The 20,458-nt window shown below is 37.3% G+C and overlaps 1 long non-coding RNA gene across 2 annotated transcripts in view; it reads right to left on the bottom strand.

The window, feature by feature from the left end:
- Window positions 1-20,458, bottom strand: part of LOC101799390 (uncharacterized) — a 64,535-nt gene that overhangs the window by 22,872 nt on the left and 21,205 nt on the right. Inside the window, exons 2-3 of one of the 2 annotated variants that reach the window (XR_005267515.2) lie at window positions 10,901-11,012; window positions 2,897-2,960 (exon numbers count right to left, since the gene is read on the bottom strand). This is a non-coding gene — a long non-coding RNA (uncharacterized lncRNA). The remainder of the gene's footprint in view (window positions 1-2,896; window positions 2,961-10,900; window positions 11,013-20,458) is intronic. The other variant, XR_002405511.4, reaches the window with a different exon arrangement.

The raw sequence follows: 20,458 nt of genomic DNA, 5'->3' as shown, positions 1-20,458 counted from the left end.
CTCATCCAAATGGCTTTCTCCCGATTCTGTGAATTTATGTAACTGCTCAGGTTCTTTCAAAATCTAGTACTAGAATATGCTGAACAAAATCCTATGACTGCTTTGATTGTGGAAGGAATCTTGATTAGAACAGTCAATAAAATGCACAAAGGTATATTGGCCAAGTGAAAGCAGCTGTCTGTGTTTCTTCCCTTCTGAATATTAGTGAAAAGGTTTTTGCTTAAACCACTCTGCATGGCTACTACAATCAGTACTTTTTAGTTTTGGCAGGGGGCGGAGGGAGCTCTTCAAAGAAATGTTTAGTGGCTTTAAATAAAGTTGCTTTGTCAGTAAGTCCAGGAATTTTAACTGGAAATTACACCTGTAAGTAATAAATCTGGGAAGGTTAAGTTTATAGAAAACTTCTAACAGCAAATGCAATGGGAATAACCTTGGAGTATGTTGGGGGGACTGCACATTTTCTGTCTTCTCTCTTGTAGAAATGACGGTTTTCTTTGTTATTGTTCAGAAGTGTCATGAGAAAAGAAGAAAAATTAATTCTTGGGCTACAGGTATTGAGGAAAAACCTGGCTTTCCTTTATTTCCTCTTCCTCTATTTGTTGCTAGTTTCTTCTTTCACTGCCATGCCAATGTACTTATGCCTCATTTTTGGCTAGAGTTTCACTTTTTGCTTCACAGAGCAAAAGAAATCAAATGCAAACAGAAATGAGAACTACTGTTAGCTCTTACTGTAGGTTTTCTTCTCCTTGCTATCACAATGGAAGCATTACTTACAAAATCCTTTTTGATTAGTGTGATTGCACTTTTTCTCACTATGGCTAGTCATGGTAATTAAAAGAGCATAGCATGTACCCACTGCTGAAAAATTGTGCAACTCAAGTAATTATAGGTCTGACTTTGTGCGCTAAACTTCCCAAATTCTGTGTTTTGCAAACAGACTTGTGTGTCTGTGCGCATAGTTCAGTTTATCATGTGCAACTTATGCAGATGTGCATTCTACAAATGTGAATTTTGGGTAAACTTTTGCATATTTTTCTTTTTCCGTGTGAGATAAAATGAACAGAAGTACCTCTACAGTGAACAAATTTACATATGTCAAATGCTGAAAAATAGTGTTGAAGGTGACTGACTACTTGAAAATGCATAGATTTTTGCTCGTTTTGTTTTTGAATAATAATGGTTTCTTAGCACCCATGTTGCCAAGAGCTTTGTTTGTAGGCTAGTGTCTCCTTTCCCAAATTATTGAAACCCATAGAAAAATAAGATTTACCTAGAGTTTAATTACCTTTGCTGAAATCTCCTTCAAGCTAGTAGAAGTGTTTATAAGAAGAGTAAGTCTGGAAGAGCTTAGGAGTATCGTAGCAGCTGCTCCCAAACCGAAGTGCTAATACCTGTGAAGGGTCACAGACTTTGAAAGAAAAGCCTGGTGTTTTCACATCGTGGATGTAGTCTTCAGCTATTTAAGTTACAACTTTTTCTAGTAGAAAACTTAGGGTAAATGATGAAGAAAAAAATTACAGCATCTTTCTCCCTATACTTGGCCTTCATGTTCTTCATACTGCTCAGAGGGATTATGTATAAATATTAGAAAACTATTGTAACAGCATAATCAGTGGGGAAAATTATCAGTTTCTGAGAAGTGGAGAAATACATTCTAAGTAACTAAAAGTCTCATCACTTAACTAATAAGTTTGAGAGCATTTGGTGATGCTGGGAAGGTGTGCATGCATTCCACACAGAGCAGACTGATAATATTTAAGTACTATCCGGTACATGTAGTCCTGCAGGAATCAGCAAAGATAAATGAATAATAATGAAATATTTAGTGAGCCACAATCCCCTCACTTAACTGAAAAAAAAGTGTGGGTGAAGTGTGCATGTGTGCTGCAGAAAGCTAGAGAGGGTGTGAAAGGTACTTATACTATTCTTATAGGAAGAAGTTAATCTTGCCTGGCTTCATTTACCTGATAAAGACCGAGATTGTAAGTGGTCATTTTCCTGTCATATAACAAGGTTTTGTTGAAGGTAAATGAGTAATTTTTCTTATGTTTATTGCCAGAAAACCTTTGCAAGGAATAATGTGAAAGCAAAAGATAACTTGAAAGAAGTAGTGGCTAGAATTTTTCCAACCTGTTTTTTACTTTCCTAAAAGTAAGATCAAAACATCTGTTAGTGAAAAAACTCTCTTAGTGTTTTTGGTTTTAAAACAAACAAAACACGAAACATCTTTAGGTTTAGCACTACTTAAGAAATAATTTCTTGACTTCTGAAATGAAACCATTCTCCATGCTCAACTGTGTTTTAAATACAGAATGAACATGCACAATGTCTCCATGTCATGCAAGCATATGATATACTCAGGTAACTTTTCTAAAAATAATGCTTTGAACACAAGTAATCCTTCAAGAAACTTTTCTAAAAGCCCTGCATGTATTCTGTAACAACTAAAACCTTGAGGAGAGCACAGTTCACTTCCTGATGTAGCAGTGTGCTCCCAGCTGCCATCATGAGAGCAGGATCCCAGATGTTCCTGTTTTGCTGTATGGAGTGCTGCTCTAACTGTTGGACAGCAAGGATGTGATTTGACAATCTGATAAGTTATATCTGTTGAAATACTTTCAGTATGGCTGTAATGATGTGGGTTAAGCATGTGAAATAAACCATTACATTGGGAAGCAGTCTTTTAAATGTATTCATATTACTCAAGTGAGTGCAAGCAGTAGTTAAGTTTGAGCGTATAATAACAGCGTCTTGAATCCCATGTAAGGGAAGAATTGTCTTGTACCTAACGAGACATAACGTAGAAAAGACAATGATCAAAACCTTCTATTCATCATGCTACTTGCTTTAGTTGCGATTACATTGTGTACATAAAGGAGAATTTAAACCCACTTACAGAAGTGTATCTAGATGTTCAGCTCCAGTGTTTCTCCCACTCTGTTCTTACAGGACTCTGAAAGCTTAAAGTTTGAAAAAATGTGAGAACAAGACTAACAGTGATTTTTTTTCCCTATTTTTTAGCAGCATTTCAGAACATGTTCTACCATGGTTAAATGCACATGTGCTCAAATTCCTTTATGTTCCTGTCTGGGCTGGGAGCTGGTCCTAGGTTCATTCCACACCTAATTATCCCATTAAATATTATGGATGCTCTTGTGGATTTTGTTTTAAACTATTTCTTCAAATCATTTACATGACTTGAAATGCCTTAGTAGGCAGCTGGTCAATGGCAGGAAGTTTTGTAGGTGTTGTCACTTGTGTAGATGTTTCTAATGGTAGCTTCATATGTTATCTGTGGATACAGAACAGTATGGGAAAGTGGAGGTGGTGGTGGGGCACAATTAACCTTATTTTTATCTCCATAAATAAAATTTGGAGAGGTATCAAAGGGGAGGGAAAACTTTTATTTTGGAAACTGTGTGAATAGTTTCTTTGCACGGGCTCTCCCTGTTCTTTTTTTCTTGGACGTTCTGTGCTATGGCCTGTGATGATACATAGCTCTCATCTTACTGGGAAATCTGCACCTCTTAATCCCAAGGATATTAATCATGAGCACCATGAGTTTAAGAAGGATCAGAAAACCCAAACCAAATAAATCACAACATCAGACCATTGTCTATTAAAGACCTTTGTCTACTAAATCATGACACAATACCGTTAGTGGTGCTCTGAAGAAAGCTGAAAATTATTTTGAGATGAGGAAGCTTTAATTTACTTTTAATTTTTTGAAAAACTGAACTCTTCCTATTTACTATCTAGTGAACCATGTAATGTTGAGTAAGATTCCGCTGTCTTAGTCAATTTTGAATCATACTTATAAAAAGCATGAGTTCTGGCTGTTGTACCCGTGTCAAGAAGAAGGGGGAATCCTCTGTGGAAGTATTCCTAGAAACTGCCAAAAAGGCTCACTGAAGGTTTTGTATCCATAGCCCACCTAACAGGATAACAGCAATGTAGTCAAAACTATGAAACACAGCATGGACTCATCACCTGAGAACTGAATCTATAGTTTGCATTGCAGTTCATGGTCTGTTAGCACCTGAAGGGATTAGTTCAGTTTAAAGGCTGGATTCACGTGCTGAGGTCACCAGCCCTGGATCTTTACTTTGTCTTTAAAGGTGCATGATAAGAATTGCACTCTTCTGCACTGACTTTTATGTACATATAGCGAGCTAAGTTTCAGAATAGCTGGGCTAATGAGGTTTCCATCTGCCTCTCCCTCAAACAGAAATGTCTAATGTAAACAAAAAACTATTTTTTTAAACTTGCTAGCTTAAAGACAGGAGGATGAAACATGTATGTATTTATGCTTCCTAAACTCAGCCTTTTAAATCCAGGATACTATCAATTCCTTCCAACTTCATGTCAGCTGCACACAGTCTTCCATTGTAGAGGAATCATGCTTTACAAGAAATGTGGTTTAGGGGCTCAATCAGTTGGGAATCAAGGGACCTCTTTTATCTTCCTAAATTGTATGGCCATTTCTCTTTTGTCTTCATAATCCTCTTAGCCTGTAAACTGCATTTTTAAACAAAATCTAGTAAAACAGGGTCTTGATTTCAGGTGTAATCTATTATTGTAATGTATTATTGCAACAGAAATTTGTAATTGGTATTGTGATTAATCCCTGCCAACAGTATAGAGCTCAGCCTTCAAGATGAGAGAAATGGAGACGGAGATTCTCAGATTTCTAGAACCGTACTTTGTTGGAGAGGTTAGCGTGGGCTTAAGAATATGGAGAAAAGGATCTTTTACGCCTTTTGGGTACATCGAGTTGGATATTCACTTTGCTTTGTGATCTAGTATTATTAGTAAATGTTCAAGCAAGCCTGGAGGCATTTCCTAAATGAGGCTGCAACTGTATAGCTTTTAAACTCAATTAGCCGCCTTCTAGTTTCTGCATACTGCATCAATTATAATAGAGTTTAGTTGGCTGCGTGAAAAAGGGAAGGTGGGGGTCCCTGTAAGGGTCCCCCTATGCAGCCCCCTTTATGCCTGTAATGCGGTGGGACTGCTGCATTTTGCGTGGCCCTTTGGCAGCTGCAGGTACTGCGGCTCCAGAACCTCAACGTGTAAATTGCATTTAAAGAGGGGCTGCTGGAAAAAGTCATTCACCGGCAAAGAACAAAGTGAGTTAGCTTTCACTACCTGATGTGAGACCCTCTCAGAGTAGAAAAAACACTGAACTTTGCAGTGCTTTGTGTAGGATTGACGTGATGGGTTCACTCAGTGTGAAGTTCGTGCACACAGTGATCTTCTGAGGCTTGTGGTCTTTTGTAAAATGCAGACCTGTGATAGGATTATTTTTTCAACTATTACTAATACAAAAGTGTCCTAAGAAAACTGTTATGCACAGAAAGGCCAGCAGACTGGAGTGTATTTCACAAAGCAGAACAGATAGTTACAATTTAAAAATAAAACAACAAAAATGAAGACAAAATACCTGCCTCAAGGAAAAAACCTTTTGTTAGGGTTCAGGCACAAGAAAATACTCGGCATGTTTTGAACAGTACTTCTATAACATGCTTTTGTTGGATCGCAATCTTCTCTTTCTCCTGTTTGATCTAAAAGTCCAACTGTGTTAATTTAACAAATTAATGTAATGCATTAAGCTTGTAATATGATTAAAGGTATTACTAGAACTTTGTAGAGCATGTTTTTTCTCATTATTTTAGTTTTTCCCTCTCATTTGCAGATGTAAACAAAACTGCAACTACATCTGGTTGAAAATTTAATCTGTTTTTTCCCCTATGGGGAAAACCAAAGATGTCTTAAAGAAACACTTTTCTGTGCACGTTTTTCTGGGAAGCCCTTTTGCGTGAGGAGAAGAAAAAAGACCCCTTGCTGCCCCAGAATGGTTGATAGCCTGATGTTTTTGGTGTGCCTCTGGAATGTTAAAGCTCTGTTATTTTTGGAGAAAGGCCTGGAAAGCTGGGTTTCCAATACTGTGTGAAACTCCTAACTATCAAACTACTATCTATCTGCAAAAAAAATCATGTTGCCTAGGTTTTCTCCTCCTCTTTCCTTTGCCATGATCTACTTCCCCCAAAGCAAATAAAACAATTTACACATACCTTTCTTTATGCTAACACAGAACAAAAACTTACCCAAACCTCTTTTCATCTTTTTCTGAAATAGAGATCTTCCTTTCTAATCAGCATTAACAGTAATGCATAGATCTGTTCTCTATCTTGACTAGTGAATAAGACTATAATAAAGATGTAGGACTATAATAAAGATGTAGAGTTATTGGCAATGAAGAGTCAGGACTGTACATGTATGGTGAGAGGCTAGATGTAACTGAAGAGCTTTGTTTGGAGCAATGGGAAATTCTTGCATTTAGTTGACTGAGCCTTGCATGGAAGCATCTTGCTGTCCATGCGGTCATGTATGTACTTGACATTCTGCTCTATTTGTGCATGGCGTAAACTAGAATTAATGCAGTCAGTGTGAGGGCTGCTTAAAATACAAAAGCAAACAATACAACAAACATGCAGGTGTGAGGACCAAATCCTGGTAATGAAACCAAAGGAGCCCTTCATGGAAGAAAAAGAAGTCCATCTGATTCATCTGAATCCCTCTCTTCAGTTCATACAAAAACTTGTAAAACCTCACTTTTATTGTTGGCTTCTATAGTGTTTTTTCTGATGTATAAATTCTAACTGCAGTCAGTAAAGTCTTTCAAAAGATTTTGCATGCATGCTAAGATACTATTATTTTTAAGGTACTTTAACACAGGTATGTCTGATTTCTTGAAAGCTTACGTCACTGGGGAAAAAAGGTGATGGTTAGATCATGCTTGCATAGGATTCACCTCATTTTTGATACTTAATGTCCTTCTGCTTAGTTTTTATTACTAAGGCTGCATCTTTGAGTGCACTTCTAAATCATTACGCTACAAAAAGAAACATACTGCTGTCCATCTCCAGATGGGTTTCCACCTTATTTAAAGACTTTTTTTCTTTCAAAAAGATTATTTTTTAATTACATTCTGCCTACTTTCCATACGTGCTGCTCTTCATTTTTAATTTGAAGGAACAAGAGAAGGTAGCACTGGAGCATACTTGGTCTTACTTGAAACATTTTGGTCTTTATTTAAAAACTCACAGTACTGAAGCTTTCTCTTAAAAGGCTGCTGCGACATTCAAATGTTTGTTGGCTGGACTTGAAAGTGTGCTTAGGGTACTGTTTAGAAAAATTTAGTGCCCCGTAAGTGCAATACACAATAAAAGGAAGTAATGTTCATGACCTATTGTGTGGATTGCTGCAAACTGCTTTTCTCTTAAAGCTTTCAGCTTGCTGACCTGGAGAAAAGTTTTTTTTCACATTCTATTCCAGTTACCTATGTGAAATTCTTCTTTTAGGTCTTTCTTGGTTTAGGTCTTGGTTTTTCTTTGACCCACTTTTACAGTTTTTAGTGCTGACTGTTTAACGTGTGCAGTGAACAGCTGTGCTACTGAGTTTCTGCAGATGTTGTGAGCCAGTATGATTTTTAAGTGCTTCTGTGGTGTTCTGTCATGACAGCCTTGATACAGGAAAAAGAAATCATACTTAGTCATGGGTGTCTTTAAATGTCCTGACCTAGACCCAAGAAAAAAAAAAAAAGCGTGGTATTTTCTGGCACTCTCTGTTGTGAGCTGTCTGAGATGGTTTTCTTTTGTGGCTCCTAAAGAAATCAGATAAAGTTTGGAGCCATCCAGTAATTGCACGTTCCAAGTTCCTTTTCATATCTACAGCAATCCTGTTAATGTTACCTCTTTTAAAAGCTCTGTTAGTAAATATCACCAGATTAAAGGCTAGATACTCTAGATTTCTACTCTGTAAAAGTCCATTAAATAAACACAGTATTGCTGGCTGACTAACTTCTGAGGTTAATTTCCCACCGAAGGTTTTAGTGGGTTGTTAATGACTATAGGTGCAGCTTTTTTGACTTCCTGATTTTGGGAGTAGTTCGGTTCATCAGATCTCCTCTGTTTTCCTGATTCCTTTGTGTATGAGCTTGCCTTAAATGAGAGCCCTCTCTATGTTCACTGAGTTCAAGATACCTGTTTGCCTGAGAATACTTTAAAGCGTGTTCCACTGTTGAAAATAGTGGTTGTGACACTGCCGTCTTGTATCTATACTTTGGTATAGGAATTTTGTATATTTAAAATAACTGAGTTTATTTTCAAGACAATCACCAAAATACAAACCTTAAAGCTGTTTTGCTGTTTATTTGACTCATAAATTGCACAGTAGGGCTGCACCAGAATTTGGGGAGAGGGATACACATGTTTTGTGCGGTGTCCTAGACCTCTACCTCCCCTCTCCCATCCTTACCATCAAATTGCTATATAATGGGTATACATGCAAGATTTTTTTTTTTTTTTGCATTTGCTGAATAACACTGCCAAGTTTGTCAAGCAGAAATGTAATCAACACTCTACACCACATTCTTTAGTGACTGAGATTGAAAGGGAAATAAACAACACCATCATCAGTACAACTGTTCAAGAGGTGCAATGAAGTGTTGTCCAAATAGTAACAGTACAACCAGGGCTCCTTGGTCCTATTCTCTATTCTGGTGCACAGTGTTATCCTTTTTTGTCCTTTTGCCCCTTCTTTATGCCCCACCGCACAATCTTGTTTGCAGGCCCCTCCCTTCAATGTGGGGGAATTAAAAATGTAAAGATTTAATCTCCACTCCTTAAAAGTACATTTTTAGCCCTCTTCTGTGTGATAAGATAGAATGGAAAGCATAAACTAATGGTAAATGTCAACTAACCACTAGGCTTGAAAAAATTGCAGCTGGCTTCTGTTTATGAAGCACAGAAACTGTGTGGGAGGAGATGCAAAGAACCTCCTCCAATACCCACTCTCACAGTAGGAGGAAAAAAAAAAAACCAACAAAAACAAAACTGTACTGAAGATGGGGTTTAACCTTCAGAATTATTTTGCTGTTCTCTTATGTTCTTACACTTGTATGAAAATGCTAAAAGGCAATCAATTTATTTTGTGTAAAGGCATCAGAAAAAGGCCCTGTGACACCTTAAAGGTGAACTTTGATTCATTTCCGATAAGAAGTAAGGCACCCAATTTTCTTGTATCAATTTTGAATGTGAGTTAAAATATGAATCTCCTAAACATTTTAAAGTGTATTTAATGAACAATTTTTATGGAGAGCTTCAGCATGTCTTAAATCTGATGCAATGTTTCAATGCAGCAACACTATTAATGTTGTTTTAGAGTAGCGTTGAAACGGCGGTGCTTAAATGTATCACACAAATCTGAAATGAAGTGCTTGTTTTGAGTCTGAACAGACATTTGGGAAGTAGATCACATGATATTCATTCATGATGTATAATCTGAGATCAAAAATAGTCCCCAGGTTTATGCTAATATAAATTGAGAGAGATTCTAGTTTCATAACGCCATTTGACATTAAAGCTAAGCTAATGCTTCATGTAACAGGAAGTTCATAGTCCAAACCTGGTATGAGGAAAGGCTAATTTTTTTTAGTAGTATTTGCAGAAATACATTGAACATCCATCACTTTCAGACTTGGAAAACAGAATACAGCTTCAATTTGTTTATGGCACAATTAGTTTTAACTGCTTTTAAAAAGAAGAAAGGTAAATAGACTAGAAAAGGGATCAAGAAAGAAGGTGGCATTTTTTTCTGTTTTTTAATCTGAGACATTGCTATATCTAGCTGATTTTACTGGGCAGATGAAACTGTCCTGTAAGAATGACAAATATTGTTCAGTATGGGGAGATTGTTTTTACATGTTTGACTAACAACTTGCATATGCAAAAAAAATAAATGTTTAGAACTGCATCTCTGTTATTTCACCTGCTCTTCTTTTAGAAGTGTCCTTTCTTGTTTGCTGACAACTCCCACTATGGAATACTTGTCCAAAGACCCAGGAATTATTATTAACTCCCCAAGACGGGGGTGGGAAATTAGAACTGGTGAGCAAAAGCTGGAAGGATACCAGCTGGAGGATATTTGTGACAGATGAGAATAACAGGAAGGGAGGGAGAAAAAGAAATGGTCAGCATTTTTGGCTTTTTAAAAGTGGGGTGCAGATGACTTGCTGTTATGTATTTGCAATGTCTTGTTTCCAGACTGTTGGCTTAGTCAGCCACATCTTTAATTTGTGCAGTCTATAACAGCTGCTTCTGCTCCTACCACAGAGAAATTATAGTTTCCAAGCCTTCATTTCATCCCTCTTACCTATAATACTTGAGTTCCAGTCTGTCTGACCACTTTACTAGGCTTTTTTTTTTTTTTTAATTAGCAGATCTTTTGGGGAGCCCTTAAGTTTGTTTTGCATATACAGAAACACTAAACAGCCTTGGAAACTCTTGACGAGATGAAATACATCCTGCTGGGAATATAAAATAGCATGTAATACCAAGAATAATGATTTCTGTAACTGAGGTTTTCATGTGCCTTATTAGAAAGCATCATTTATGTGGGGTCTTGTTGAATCTTTTTTTTTTCTTAACAACATTTTAAACCCCATCTCTTTAATTTAGACTCTGCATGTTTTGTTGATTTACCTTTTTTAAAAGGTTTACAGGTATGTTTGAAGTAAATAAAATGCCCAAGATTAATCCCTATCGTTCAAATACATTTGAGTACTCTTAGCTCAAATGTTCTTACTGGATTTGCCCAGGTGAGACAGGTGGAGTTTCATAACAACATCTTCCTTGTACCTGAGACCACTGTGCTGCCTGGTCACTTGGCTGAGGTGACACATTGTTATTAAGTGCTATAAATATCCTCACTTTGGAGAGGTACACATGTAGAGGGTAACGGCTCTCACTGCTGCAAGTATCTTAATATAATTGGAGAAACAGCTTGTTTTAATCACTTCCTAATTGTACAGCATGACCAACTAATCTCTGGGAAGTACCTTGGAGACCCAGTAATATGCTTCATCGACTTCTGGGGAACTGACAGAGAAAGACGGTCGAATTGCCCTCGGCTCACTTTGTTTGCTCTTCTGCAGCTCTGTGATGATTTGTCTAGAAGGCAAAGAAATAAAAGTTTTAGTATTATAGTTCAGAATATATTCACTAGATCAGTTGATAATTGGTCTTGATGTTAGCTAAGGAAAAATAACTAGCATTATAGAGGTCTGATAATATTTTTATACTACTTTTTTATCCAAATTCTTCCTTTGGATTTTCAGTATGTTGTGCTTCAAGCTAGCTCTGAGTGAAAATAGATTATTCAGAATATTAAACAAAAATTAATAATGTGGAATAAGGCTCATATTCAATAATTCAAATATCAAAAATAAGTAGGTCTGTGGTATTTTGCTTCATGATTTTTTTTTTTGGTGAGATTATTCAGAACAACAAAATGACAAGATGAGCTGATTCTTCAGTGCTGCAGATAAATGTTGCTAAGATCTTTTTGTGAAAACTCAAGCCTGTGTGCCCAAACCTATGGTCTTTTGTTCTTGTGGAGCTTACATTTCATTTTATGTCTTAAATACTGCTTAAAATCTCAGAAGTACAGGTCTAAGTATTAGTCTAATCTTTTTTTGTACCATGCACCAATCCTGATGAAATTAAAAACAAAAAACAACAACAAAAAAAAACCCACACAACACCTTGCAGCTCCTCAACAGTTCTAAAAACTGTTACATCTTTAGCCTGCAATATTTGGAGGCACCAGAGGAACAGAGGAACCATGGAATAACTCTCCCCTGTCCTTAAGTGTGGGATGATGGGATCCCATCAGACGATGGGATTCCTGAAGCCTTTTAATTCTTGGTATTCAAGATTGAAAACGCCAAGACTGAAGTAACGAGTTCCTTGTTAAAGCCACTTGCTTATTACATTGAACTCAGCTGAACAAGTCTGGTATCAAGTAAATATGGTATAGATTTGAAAATACTTCTTTTTTAAGGTTTAATATACTTTTCAGTGGTCTAATGATTGCTTTTTGAAGAGCTTGTGGTCTGCAAAATACTATAATTATACAGCATATGCTTTAAAAGACTGGCTTGTAGTATTGACCTTCCTGGAGTTTCATGGGAGACATTTTGAGAATGCCAGATCCATCTTGAGCGTAACTACGCTAACTCTCTTACAATTAATGGAGAAACACGCAAGGCTGAACTCTCCAAACAGCTTTCAAAAATCTCACACTTTTTATGTGTCTACTTTACAGAACGTGGAAAAAAATACCACCCATCAGGGAACTAAAACACAGTACTTTAATTACATAATGCTCATTAATGTTAAATTTTACGCTGAAGGTCTGTATTATATAAAAGCCAACTAAAATACAAGTCTCCTTCTCAAACCCTGTACCATGTATTGCCTGGACATTTGGTCATTAAAATGAACTTGGCTGCAAAGATAGGCGTTAGACAAAGATGCAACATTTCATGTTGACTTCCAACAGCCTTTATAGTTTGAAATAATTTTATTATTTTGATTTTCTCAAATAATATTCAAAAGCATTCAAAGAGAAGTAATGCTAGTTGAGTGAAGAGACTCGCATAGGATGTGAACTCAAGTGACAGTATTTTCAACTGCTGCAGTCCTTTTATAATCTGATATGATTTTAGATTTTCTCTCAAAAGATTTTTTTTAATGTCAGACTGAAGAATGTCTTTACCAGCTGTATTAGAGAAGAATCTTTGTAAATCTCCATTCATAAATCTTGTTTCTTATTTCATTTTTTGCTCTGAATCTTTCACCTAGTCAATAACTGCAGCCCCTATATTTTTTATTTGTTTTTTAATAAATATAGCTCCCCTTTTAGCATTCTTTCCAGAGTTTGACCTCAGACCAAAGTCTTCTCTTGTATTAATTCTGGAAATAAGGTGATTGAACCACTCTTCATCTATGTGTTAAACTGCTGTAGTTCTGCTTTTTTGGGTGGAGTACAGGAGGGAGCGTACCCAAGCACTTCGAGTTGCAGGAGCTGGTATTTGGAGGCACAAAGAAAGGATCTGGAGCACTGGTTCGGTCTGCCAGTTCCCTGACTGATGCTGGACTGGCTTCTGTTGGTGTTGCTGGAGGTCTAAGAGGGGATTTGGTAGGATGTTAGAGGCTAGCACAGCTGTTTCTAAGCCTTTTCTCAAGATGAAGAAGATACCTGTCTGGGGAAACAACAGTTGCAGCAGATACTGCTAGCCATGAGAGGGGATGTCTTGTAAAGGAAAATGGGTAACATGGATGGGAAGTGGAAAGGTGCTGGTGGTTTTATCTGGTGGAGAAAGGAGACCAAATAGAAGGAGGGTAGAAATGCTGCTCTTGCTGTGGTACTGTGAATGGCTGCGTGTGGGGAGGGTGGCATCTTATCTGAGCAGGGAGGATTTTGTGGCAGCAGAAACGTGAGATGGAGGGCTGAGCGATCTGAGTGATGGTTGGATGGTAAATTGCACAGAGAACAAAAAGCATGTGGATGCTGTCTGGCTAGGCAGACATCAAAAATGCTTGGACTCACTAAGTAGGAGGATAGTGGGATCAGCTAAAGGGATGTGAAGAATTTTAATGAAAAATAGATATAAAGTTATAACGAAACATGTAATGTTCAAAGTTCTTTCTTGCATTCCCCTCAGATGAAATAAGGGGAACGTGGCTGCTTTTTTTTTTTTTGTATAATCTTTGTGTTTACTTATTGTTCCTGATTTATCTCAAATCATGTACAATGATCAGAGTTGATACCCTCAAGTGGTTTTATGAGTTAGCCAAAGGATTACTAGCCCTTTCTTTCTTAAGCCTATCATCAGAGCAGTCTTCAGGAGCAGACAGAAGGGAAGAGCAAGGGCTGTGGAACAGCACATGGGTTGGCGAGAAGAGCACCACAGCCTTGAGGCCTGGGTCTTGAGCAGGCAGAGAAAATACCACAGTGTGTGGTTGGGCTACAGGAAGGGGATGTGAGGGTGAGCAGAGGGTAGAAAGCTGGGTTGGCCGCCCGCAGGGCTCTCCTGCGGGTGCCCCAGATGCAGGAGCGGGGCCTGCTCTCGTCCCAAGAGCAGTGCAGCTGCAGAGCACATCTGGGAGAGGGCTCTTGGCACTTGTATTCAGGCCTCAATTGCAAACCTGTCAATTCAGGGCATCAATCACACTTCTAGTCTTTGCACTATGTAATGTTTTCTTTTTCTTTTTTCTTTTTTAAGACTGCATTAGTGTTTCTGATGAAGGAGGGGAAGACCTTGATAAAATTCAGGTGGCTCTGCTGCTATTTATGTGGGAGCAGCCTCACAGAAGGGCTGTTTTAAGCAGTGACTTTATAAGAATGCTCCATGTCGATGAGCAGTAATGATCAAATCTGTAAGCATTTGGATAACCTTACCAGTGATGGAGCCTCCATTTTACACATCTACTTTCCAAATTCTCAGTCTGGTGGGAGCTCACATTATATTTAATAGCAACCGTTTTTTGCCACTGCATCTGAATGGGTTGGAATCATGCTTAAAATGATTGATAGTTTTTAAGCTTACATGCCGTTGTTGTAAACATCCTTTTCATTTTGAAATTAATGAGAAACTCAAAATAGTCCCCAATTTTCTCACACTCAGTTGCACTCTTTCCCAACTTCCTGATTGGTTTCAAGGAGAAGTCATGCTCTTCCTTTTTCATTTGCTCAGCTTGTCTGTGCTCCCCTTGCTGCTGATCTCCCTGCTCCCAGGCAGACCCGTTCCAGCTCGGTGATGAGTGCCAGTCACGACAGCGGAACAAGCCAAAAGTAGTAAACTTATGATGAAAAGCTTGCAAACTTGGAAGTGCTTAGGTGCCAGGGTTTTAAACTCATTGCAACTTTATTAATGACACCCTGGGGGAAGAATCTTTTAATAGTAAACATATCCAAATGGTTTTGAGCTAAAAAAGCTGGTTTTACTTTGTTTTGGTTGCATGAGTACTACACCATTATCAAGAGATGATTTAGAGCAATAGCAGTGAAGTCTTAGCTTGGATCTTGTTGAACTGAAGGCTCTCCTCCACTGAAAATGTTTTTCCAGCCCCCCCCCCCCCCCCCCCCCCATGGCATTTTTTGGTTTAAAAAGAGCAACGTGTTAAACAGCATTCATTGAGTTTGGTGAATAATCAAATATAATTTCTTTTTTTTTTTTTTTTCTTGAAACACGCACTCCTGCTCTGCTTTTGAAATGCTACGTGTGGCAGTCTGCTGTGAGTATTATTCTTCTCTCTGGTAGCTTCTACATGAAAACTCTTTTCCCCGAGAAAATGGAATCTTTGTGTCTTTGTCTCCTCGCTAGCTTTCAGGCATGTTTTGGCAGGAGCTCTGACTGTCGAGGCACTAGAGAGGAGGGGCCTTGTAGTCATTTGTCAGCTTTTCTTGCATCTGTAATTTTTTGTCAACTCAGCAGTACTGGAGGGGCTAAAAAAGGGGGGAGAGCTCGTAGTTGTCGAAAGTCGAACTCTTGAAATAATTGCCAGACTGTAACAGTTCAGGGAAGGTGTATGTGTGGGGACAAACTACCAGTGTTTCAGCTAAAAAAGATACAGTGTTCAGGTTTTAGAAAATCTCCATTTCACGCAATGGCACGTCATGGATCTCTACAGGCAATTTTACTCTGTTTGTAGACTTGTTTACTGTGTTGATAAACTGGCTTTTTAATGGTGAAGAAAATACTTCACTGGTGTTCAAGACCTGGTTCTTTCCAACCAACAGATTAATTAAAACATTTTGTCTTTAACTTTGGTCCTAATCCTCTGCTGCTATCTTCCTTCACAGGCCATGCACTTTCATCTCCTTGTGTAATGTAATTAAACATAAATTAGTTAATTTTTTTATTAGAAGATGGATCCCTTCATATTAAAGAAAGCATTTTTCCTCCTTAGCTTTTTATGGAATATTAATGTTGATCTCTCCTCCTCATTTCAGTAGGCTATTTAAGCTCAGGGCTCATACTGTGAGCTGTTAATTAATCAGTGTGACAGATGAAGAAAGTATCCAACTATGAAAGAAAACCTTACTTCAGTGACTAACAATAAGGATGTGAGCCCGAGTGATTTAAAGGATTTTTTTTTTGTGTGGATGTGTGATAAGGAGTCTTAATCTGTTAGAGGTAACGATGTTTTTTTCGCTCAGTTTGTGTCTCTGCACAAACATTAAAGGGCTCATCAATATTTTGTCTTGAAAAGTCTAGACAGCAGTTAAAAGAGCCTCTCCTACAGTTTGAGGAGATCTCGTTTCCCATAATTAATAACAGGAAGCAAGTAAATAAGGCTTTACTGACAAATGGAAGAGTAACACAGACCCAGAAACATTAGCTCCTAGCTGAGAAATGTGGCTGAGGTCTGTTGGTATTAGTGCACAGGAAAAGATTACCGTGGAAGCACAGTAGGGCTTTGCTCAAGCTTAATTCAGTTATGTGATAGTAGACTAAAAGTGCAAAAGTAACGATAATGCATTTTAATTATTGAGAGTGATTCCTGACCTTTGTTTACATCAGTGTTACAGCCCAAGAACTCCTCTCTGTCATTATTTGAAACTCTTTGAACTCTGAAGGAGATTTTTCATGTTTATTTAAAAGCTACCAGAAGGCATTTCAGGCACTTCCGGGAACAAACTGTATATATGTATTTCAGGAAGATAAGAAATGAAAGGAAACGTTTTTGATTTTTTTTTTTCTTTTTGAAGATTGCCTTTTCCACTCAAAGATACCTTTTCAGAAAGTGGTTGGAAACCCTTCTCCGCCCCCCAACCCCCAATTCGTCTTGTTAAAATTGGTTAAACAACAAAAGGGGAATTACATCCTCATCTCTTGTGTAAAAGAGATTTACCAGTGTAAAACCAGAGCAGTGCTAGTTATCTCACTGAGCTGTTAAGGTCAGCTCAGCAGCTCCACATTGCAATGACAAAAATTCAGTCTTGCCCTGCCTGCCATGCTTATGACTGATTTCAGTTTTTGGGTTACTTTTGGGGGGGAGGTTGTTTTCCTGGGGGAGAGGCATTGAGTGAATGCAATATCCAGAGGCACTGGAAAACACATCTAACACCATGTTCATGCTGGACTTTAAGTCTGAGCTTGTTGAATTAAAGGTTCATCGTTCAGTATGTCTACGATGTGATACAATGGTATAATACAGTCTGTATGGCATCTTGGCTGACCTTGAGAAGAGAAGAAAAGTGAATTTGTTTCACTGTTTTTTTTAGGCATGCTAAACAGTGAATTCCTACTTTAGCTGTTTAGTTTACAGTAACCTACTAGAATTATTTTCCCCCTGTAGAAAACCCAACAGCTCATATACTAAAAATGGCAAAATAGACAAAAATAAGCCTGTTTGTAGAGCTAATGTTTTTTTCCTTTTCTGTACATTTTAGAAGATTAACAGCCGTTGCTGTATGGGAGCATGGTGATGCATACTAAATAGTCAGTCCATAAGGCATTTTGGAAGGAATTCAGTAAATTCAAAGAAGATATCCCAACGTTGTATCCCATCGTTTTTTCATTTCCATTGATTGTAGTTAAAATGTGTGAAAGCAACAGACTATATCCAAAAAGAAGTTGCATTATTTACGTTGTTGCTTCCATTGCTTAAGTCTCATCAGGTTAAAACATTTACTATAGATACAGTGTTTAGTGACTGATTAAATGAGATACTTGAGCACATGTGCATAACTTCAAGCATAGGCTTCTTCCATTTGACTTGATTGAATTATATAACTCCATAGTTTGTAACTGGACTTCAGTTACATTTAGAATGCATTTCCCTCTCCTGTTAAGTACTGAGTTCTGTCACCTTGCATCACACATGCCAGTATCCAGCGAGGCTTATGGCTTCTCACAGAGAACTTAAGGAATGTGGTGCTACTTGACACAAGTGCCCAAGCTCTTAGCGCAAATAAATATCTCAAATGACTATTGTAATAGGAAAAAAATCAGTAGACAACTGTTGAAGGTGAATTTTCAGGGTATAACCATATACTACCATATATTTCAGGTACAATTTTTAACTGCTGTGTTGTTGTTTTTTTCCTAGCTCAGAACTGCAATAACTATAATAACTGAATAACTGCAATTTCAGCTCCCGAGGAAAGTTTATGGTGGACAAGAGGCTTTTTCTTTATCACAAAAACAAAACAAAACAAAACAAACAAACAAACAAAAAAAAAACAGAACAAAAACAAAAAAAAAAAACATGCTCTATTGTACAGAAAAGCTTTGAAGAAAATTGTATGAGTTTATTTCATTTACTTTGGACCTTCAAAAATCAGATGTTCACATGCTGACCTAGGTTTAGAAACTTTTCTAATTACCAAGACAATACACAAATCTTTTTAATAAATAATTTGCATATCTTCAACTGCACATTACAAAGGGCATTTTAAAATTGAGCACAGTCTTTGTATTCAGCTTTTGATGTGATGTTTGCACGCTTAAGGAGAAAACTTTCATGTTTAGGGTGCTTCTTTTAGAATGAAAGGTGATTGACCAGTAGACTGAATTCTTTGAATTGTATGATAGTACAGTTCAGTAACACATCAGTGGTTCTTAGTGCATCAGTACCTGCAGATTGTTTAAATGTGTATTTCACAGAAATTGCCAAGTGTAGTAAAGTGTAGGATAGTGTAAAACAAGATTCCTGGTATAGACCCAATTTAATCTAAAAGATGGCAATATGGAAAAAGTACAATCCTAACAGGACCAGATATTGGTATCAGAATTTTGTTATCTTAAACCTATAGATATGTAGCTTCCAAGTGAAACTCTCTTGAGCACTAGCAGTTTCCAGGCTATTCTCTCAATTTCCTGTTTATTTTATATAGTACTGGAAATTCTTTCTGATGGTATGGTGCTCTTATTCTAAAAGAATGAAGGCTGTTTCTAATATGATATTGTCCAAAGCCCACGCTGTCAAAGTACCAAGGTTCATAGTAACTGTAGGTACCCTGGTTATATCACAGCTTTTAACACAATTTCTTTTGTCCTTGAGGATTTTTAAGTAATTTGAGCATATTCTTCTTCTGTGTGTGTGACCTGATCAAGTCCCCCCCCAGTGTTATAAAATATACTCAGGAGTAAAGAGTTCTTCTCATTCAGTGGTAAACTCTTAATAAATAAAAATAAATAATAAAATAAAAAAATAAATAAAACCCCATAAACTAGAATAGAAATAAAGGAAAATACATTTGCAGTCAAATTTGAATATTAAAGTTTCTAAGTACATTCCACACTATTTAAATACTTCAAGGGTTTATATTTATAACAATTCCTTTTAAAATAGGATGTATTTTTTTTTTGTTAATTCAAAGAATTTGGGAAGCTCCACTTGTTTTAATCAATAACATAATTCTGGCATATAATTTAAAGAAGATATTTCCATTCACCCTCCTCTTAAATGAAATAATTGTTGTGTAGGTGGGAATCCTGTGGAATTACTGTGAAATATGTGAAAGTAGATTGACTTAAAGAATTGACTTGAAATTTTACATTTATCATGACTGCCATTGGCCAGGTCTTGGAAAGTTCACACAGCTGTGTTCTAGTTCTCCAGGCCTCTGAAGTCTTTCCCTCTCTCTGGAAGGTGTTGAGGAGGAGTACAATACCCCAGGAATCCTTACTGTGCTCTCTACCATGACAGAAATAGCTTGGACTGGAAGGGGGGGGGGGGGGGGGGACAACAACAACAACAACCAAAACAAAACAAAAAAACACAACTGTACTTCTCATCCAGACATACTCCAGATGATGATTTTGGAAGGACAGACCTTTGCTTTACATATAGAAAGTTGAAAACAAATGTAAAATTTCTTGTGATCCCCATTTCAACTCAGACTTAAACTGATCCATACCACTGTCAACCTGAGGAAGATATACTTAAGTATATGAAGTATCAAGGAGCTTTTTTTTTTTTTTCTTCCTTCTGGCTACTTCTTGATGTATTAGTTTAAGCAGTTTAAGCTCTGGCTCATCAAGTCAATAGGTATGAAATTCTTTTCCTTTAGCACAATTCCTTCTGGAAAAGGCAGGAGATGAGAATATATGGTGATGAAACTAGACTCCTGTTTGTTTGCTCACATCTTCTCTAAAAAGTTTTTATAACTACCTTGAGCTTTTCCTTTCCAGAAACAATATTTCTCACTGGTAAACTAAATATGATCTGACTAGCTAAATAAGTGGATTTGTTTTTATTTCTATTTTTTGGATAAGAAAACACTTTCCAATCTCATAAACAGCAGGTTCTATTCTCTTCTGTAAGTAGCCAGCACTTTTTTATTGTTTGGCAAGTTCACATCCTTCACTAGCTTGTATACTTGATGCAGGTGTAGTAGAAGCCTTCATTTATGATACAGGAAGGGAGTTTTATTAAATAAGAAAACCACAGACTTTACACTTTTCTTTTTTTGCCAAGCTCTGCACAATACATTTTCATTGAGTAGAGTTAGCATAGGAACTGGGACTGATGTGGCCAAACCTGTTTCATGAGTACATAAATCATACTCTTCAACAAGAAGCTTTTTAGTAAATCATTTT

This window comes from Anas platyrhynchos, chromosome 8, assembly GCF_047663525.1.
Source record: "Anas platyrhynchos isolate ZD024472 breed Pekin duck chromosome 8, IASCAAS_PekinDuck_T2T, whole genome shotgun sequence".
Taxonomy (NCBI): Eukaryota; Metazoa; Chordata; class Aves; order Anseriformes; family Anatidae; genus Anas; species Anas platyrhynchos.
The sequence above is the reverse complement of the archived record's forward strand: the minus strand, read 5'-3'. Positions and strand labels throughout refer to the sequence as shown.